This window comes from Lithobates pipiens, unplaced genomic scaffold, assembly GCF_037356315.1.
Source record: "Lithobates pipiens isolate NorthernLeopardFrog02 unplaced genomic scaffold, aLitPip1_a1.2 Scaffold_16, whole genome shotgun sequence".
In the NCBI taxonomy this organism is placed as follows: domain Eukaryota; kingdom Metazoa; phylum Chordata; class Amphibia; order Anura; family Ranidae; genus Lithobates; species Lithobates pipiens.
Genome location: NW_027507748.1, coordinates 517,292,321 through 517,298,680, shown reverse-complemented (window position 1 = coordinate 517,298,680; position 6,360 = coordinate 517,292,321).

Here is a 6,360-nt window from a genome sequence, read left to right as displayed (position 1 = left end):
CCTCTGCATTTTTTTTTTTTTTTTTAGTGCTATAAACAAAAAAATACAGACGATTTTGAAAAAAAAGACAATATTTTATACTTTCTGCTTTAAAACATCCAATAAAAAATTGAAAAAGAAATGTCTTCTTCTTTTTTTTCTTACTAGTAATGGTGACAATAAGCGACTTATAGAGGGAGACAAATCAGCAGACAAATCGGACACTAAGTGAAAATTTGTGGGGACCAGTGACACTAATACAGTGATTAGTGCTAAAAATATGCACTGTCACTGTACTAATGACACCGGCAGGGAAGAGGTCAAAATCAGGTGCGACCAAAAAGTTTAAATAGTGCCTAGCGAGTGCTTGCTAACTGTGGGGGAGGATCTTTTACTATGGGAAGGCAGAGTAGTGATTGCTGTATAAATGACAAAGGTCCCAAAAATGTGTCAAAAATGTCTGATGTGTCTGCCTTAATGTCGCAGTCACAATAAAAATCACTGATCGCCGCCATTACTAGTAAAAAAAAAAAATTATTAATATAATGTCATAAAATTATCTGCTATTTTGTAAACGTTATAACTTTTGCGCAAACCAATCAATAATCGCTTATTGCATTTTTTTTTTTACCAAAAATATGTAGAAGAATAAGTATCGGCCTAAAGTGAGGGAAAACATAATTTTTTATATATTTTTGGGGATATTTATTATAACAAAAAGTAAAAAATAATGCGTTTTTTTCAAAATTGTCGCTCTATTTTTGTTTATAGCGCAAAAAATTTAAACCGCAGAGGTGATCAAATACCACCAAAAGAAAGCTCTATTTGTGGGGAAAAAAGGACGTCAATTTTGTTTGGGAGCCACGTTGCATGACCGTGCAATTGTCAGTTAAAGTGACGCAATGCCGAATCGCAAAAAGTGGTCTGGTCTTTGGCCAGAAAAATGGTCCGGGCTGAAGTGGTTAAGAACATTCAACTACAATATGATTAGTGTCACAATTATATGCGCTATATTATTTTTTCTTTATTTGCTATTTTTTTCCCCACGAAAGTGGAGTTAACCTTTAAGGTTTGATGTTTTTTATGTACAGTGCTTCACATGCTCTTCCTCTGTTATGTCAATGGATACTACTAACTTTCATATGTTCTTGTATCAGAGGAAGAATATGATATTTTTAGTTCTAGTTTTAGTCTTTTTTGCAACTGGTTATATTTGAATGGGCTTTGTTGTACTATTTGTTTTTTATTTGTTCTTAATGACTTGTTAGCTTACCAATTCTCTGTATAAATGATTCCTTCTTTTCCTTTGACTGAATATGTACAGTGGAGGTGCATGTCTTTGTATGCATTGATATTGTTAATATATGTCACTACCAATACTACCAATAAATAAACTTTTGAACAATACAAAAACAAAAAACTAAAACTTAACTCTGGGAAAAAGAAAAATAGAAAAATCTACCCCCTGCACTGCAGAGTTTACATGCTTGTTTACGGTTAGGGTACCAGTAAAAAACAAAAAACATTTGCTTACCCAATCCCTGCTCCTGCAAGCTTCCTTCATGCTTTGTGCGCTTGGCCTCCATAGTCTCTAGTCTAATGCCCCATACACACGATTCGAATATCCTTACGACAGATCGTACGACCGTTTTTGGTTAATAATTGCAATCAGAGATTGAATAGCTAAATAAAGTCACGGACATTCTCGTACGATAGAAGAAAAAAAAATCGGAATTGATGTCATGTGTTGTAATGTATTTGTATTGTATTTTCAGACGACAACTATACTGACTAAATGAAAATCGTACGATCTGGAATCGTACAAGGAAAATTTCCGAGCATATCCGATCAAATAATATCGGATGAGCGGTCGTGATCGGCTGTCGAAAGTAGTGTACACACGATCCGAAAATCGTACGATCCTTCCTCGGACGACCGTTTTCGTACGATATTCGGATCGTGTGTACGGGGCATTAGTGATCACAGGAATTCTTACATCATCAAGTATCATGCAGGACCAATAGCCCTGCATTGTGGGAAATCTCTCAGCCCCCTCACATTCAATCTGTAGTATCAAGGAGAAGAGGAACATTCCGGCTGCTGGGGGAGCAAGGGATGCAGAAAAAAGTAAAAGTCATGTTTACAGGTACCCTAGGAGTAAAAGTTTAGTTAACCCTTGGTGTGTGGAGGGAGGAACATTGCAAGGTAGGATTTTAGTTTTTTTTGCTGGGGTTCAACTTTATTGAATAACCTAACACATAAGCACAATAAAATAATATAAACAGGTCAACGTGTAAGGTTAGCCTAAAATCAGAGCTACTAAGCATACATCTATATCTGAAAATACATTATATGAATATGGAATAGCAAGCAATTTTATCATATTTTCGGAGACAAATTAACAGATTGCTTATTCGTTTCCAAATATAAACTGGATGAATTATGAGTAGTGATTATCTTGGAGAAACAGCTGGATTTTTGCAGACTTTTAAAGCTGTTCTTTTTGAAAAACATAAATTTCATAGCAAATGCTTGTTGAATAAATATCTGCTGTAGAGATACTGATCTTCTGTGCTTAATGCAAAGCAGCATTTTCCTTGCTTTTGAGGCTTGTGATCTTGTGATTTAAATAGGCTTTAAATATCTCCAAAATAGGTAAGCATTACCTATACTGTGCATGCGATTTTTAAAATATTTTCCTGACTTTGAGCAAATTCATATTTTTTGTTACTTGAAACAGAGAGTATTGTCTTGGTTTTAGTGTCAAAACACCTCTTACGCCCTGTGCGATCGGATTGTGTTGTCGGAAAATCCGATCGTGTGTGTGGGCTTCATCTGAATTTTTGTTTGAGAGCTGGATCTAAAATTTTCCGACAACAAAATCTGATCGCTTAAATTCCAATTGTGTGTAGACAATTCCGACACACAAAGTGCCACGCATGCTCAGAATAAATTACGAGACAAAAGCTATTGGCTACTGGCCTGTTTATAGTCCCATTGTACATGTTTTACGTCACCGCGTTCAGAAAGATCAGATTTTCCGACAACTTTGTGCGACCGTTTGTATGCAAGACAAGTTTGGGCCAAAATCCATTGGAAAAAATGAGACAGATTTTGTCGTCGGAATGTCCCACCATGTGTACAGGGCATTATTCTTACAATACTGTGATTTTCTTTTTCACAGCTGCCTGTCTAAAGGGATAACACATGACAATAAGGACATTCTGGGAAAATTTCATTCACATTTGGATGGTTAGAACATTTATTATTATTTGGATCTGAATGTTAACTATGACCCTTGCTTTACTTGAAGTGTCATTAAATGCCAAAATTGTATTTGTGCCTTATTTCTTTAACTGCTTCCTGACTGCCTCACGCCGATATACATTAGTAGAAGGGCACATACAGACTTAATCATGTACCTATACGTTGCCCTTTAAGGGGCAGCGGGGGCACGCGCAGGCCCGCGGGAAGCTCCGTGAGTCCAGTCGCGGGTCCCACAGACTCGATTGCCGCGGGGATACTCACGATCGCCTCACGGAGAGGAAGAACGGGGAGCTGCTAAAGTAAACAAGCATCTCCCTGTTCTGCCTAGCAACAGTGACACTGATCTCTGCTCCCTGTGATTGGAGCAGAGATCAGTGATGTGTAAAACACAGCCACGCCACCCACAGTTAGCAACACGCCCCTAGGACACACTTAACCCCTACACTGCCACCTAGTGGTTAACCCCTTCACTGCCAGTGTGATTTACACAGGAATCGGTGCATTTGTATAGCAGTGATTTCTGTATAAATGACAATGGTCCCAAAAATGTGTCAACAATGTTCGATGTATCCGCCATAATGTCGCAGTCACAATAAAAATTTCCGCCATTTAAAAAAATATATATACATTAATAAAAATTCCATAAAACTATCCACTATTTTGTAAATAACTTTTGCGCAAACCAATCAATAATGGCTTATTGCGGTTTTTTTTACCAAAAATATGTAGAAGAATACGTTTTGGCCTAAGCTGAGGAAAAAAATATATTTTTTATATATTTTTGGTGAATATTTATTATAGCAAAAAGTAAAAAATAATGCTTTTTTTCAAAATTGTTTCTCCTCAGTAAACTTCACACCATCATCTGAGTGGTGTCAGGTCAGCCAGAACAGCTTCCTGAACAGTTTACTGAGGAGGAACAGGAAGTGAGAAATTCAGACAAAGAAAACAAAGAAAAAAATATTTAGAAGGGAAATCAAAGGAAAAGGTAAGTGAACCAACAATGCACTAGCTTAAAGGAACCTATTTAGAAAATAAAAAATGAACCTTTACAACCCCTTTAAGAGCGCATGTCTAGCTCCTTACAAAGACACCTGCTCTCCCTCCTTATAGTATTTTTTTTTATAAGAGACCACAATAACCTAAACTTTCTGCTTGCCCCACCCCCTTATTTAATAGTGTAGTGTGGAGCACATCACAAGACCAAATTTTATAGCAGCAAAAAAAAAAGGTATTTAGCATATTTATTTTCTTGTGAGCTATACACTCTTGCTTTCATTGTTAGATTTGCTGATAACTCTGAACTTGCTGAAATGGGTGTCCTGCCAGTTTAATGATTGTATTTTTGAAGGCCACTGATAATAAGAGGGATGTAATGAAACCAATCTTGTTCTTTGAAAAGTGTCTAGAAATCAGAGTGTACTGGCCCAGCCTAAGCTGGAGGACCACTAGTCTAGATTTAGTGGGCAGATAGACTGAGCTCTTATTATTATTGTTCTCTGCATTTGCTGGGTTTCCCCTAAGAATAGAACATTGTCTGCTTCTGTCTGTTAATGAGCAGTGTTCTTCAATAGAAAGAGCAAGAAAAAAAATAGTTATTAGAGAGAGAAAAAGAGAGAAGAGGGGGAAGAGCCAGTTAAACCTGCACAGGAGGGGTAAGGAGCTAGCGGCGGACATGTGAGCAGCGCTTTACAGGAGCTCCAGCCGGGACACTACATTCTGTAATCATTCTGAGTGTCAGAGACACAAATCCTTCACAATACCGGCACCCCCTTACCCCTGGATCCTGCTGAATAACCGGGGATGGTTAAGTATGGACCAGCGCCTATGGAACGGGCCGTGGAACTATTATCCCACTATGCATGGGGATTCCAAGATGGCGGCACGCACAAGGCAGCAGACCAGGGCCCCAGCAGTACACAGCAGAGCGGAGCTTGATATATCACCCACACATTCTGGGAAGGTAAGCCCGCTACCCCGCAGATCCCCTGGCAGACAAAGAGGCCTGTCCCTAGATAGACTTTCTAATACAGATACAAGGGGCACGGAGCTAGCAGATGCAGCTGAGGAACCATCACTAAAACAAATCATGGAGGCTATTTACACCTGCCAAACTACTCTCACTGAGCACATAGATGGGTTGAGGGCAGAAATGTCTTTTCTGAAGCAGGATGTACAGAACATCAGGGAGAGAGCCTCAGAAGCAGAGCAAACAATTAGTGACATGGAGGATGTGGTGCGTCCCATGGAGGGTAAAGTTCTACATTTGCACAGAGAAGTAAGTGATCACACAGATAAGCTGGGAGACATGGAGGACAGACAAAGGAGAAACAATGTCCGCTTTGTCGGTTTTCCTGAAAAAGCTGAAGAGAAACAACCTGAAGATTTTTTTGAACTCTGGCTTAAAGATAATATGGCTGACACTACTTTCTCATGCTTATTCGCCATAGAAAGGGCTCACAGGATCCCATCTAAGCCTCCCCCTCCTGGAGCACATCTGCGTCCTATGATTGCCTGAATTCTGCACTTCAGGGACCATGAAAATATACTCAGGGCAGCCCGCACTGCTGAGGAACTACAGTACAATGGAAACCGCATCTCTATATATCCACACTTCTCTGCGCCCACGCAAAAACAAAGAGCCAGCTTCATACATGTGAAGAAACAACTTAGGGATCTGCAACTTCCCTATAGCATGCTATACCCGGAAAAATTGAGAGTGGTAGATGGAGGGAAAGTATCATTCTTTGACACCACCATGGAGGCCTCAAAATGGTTGGACATTAGGGGGCACCGCAACCCAGATGAACATCGATAATTGATAACAGGACAAGCAAGGTACAAATGTGAAACTAAAGGATACAGACTACGCCATTTCATAAGACCAAACTTGCCTGTCATGTTATAACACTACAATAATTTGACAAACTGCCCTGCATGGACGTAGCTACGGTCCAGAACACTATCTACCCCGAACTGTTTTAGGTATAAAGAAGCGAGAACAAGCTAAGGACTAATGAAGTTTTGTTTGGCTACTGCCAGCTTCGATTTTTTGTTCCTGACCAGGTATTCCTGGACAATTTTCTTTTTTTTTTTCTCCCTTTTTCTTCCCTT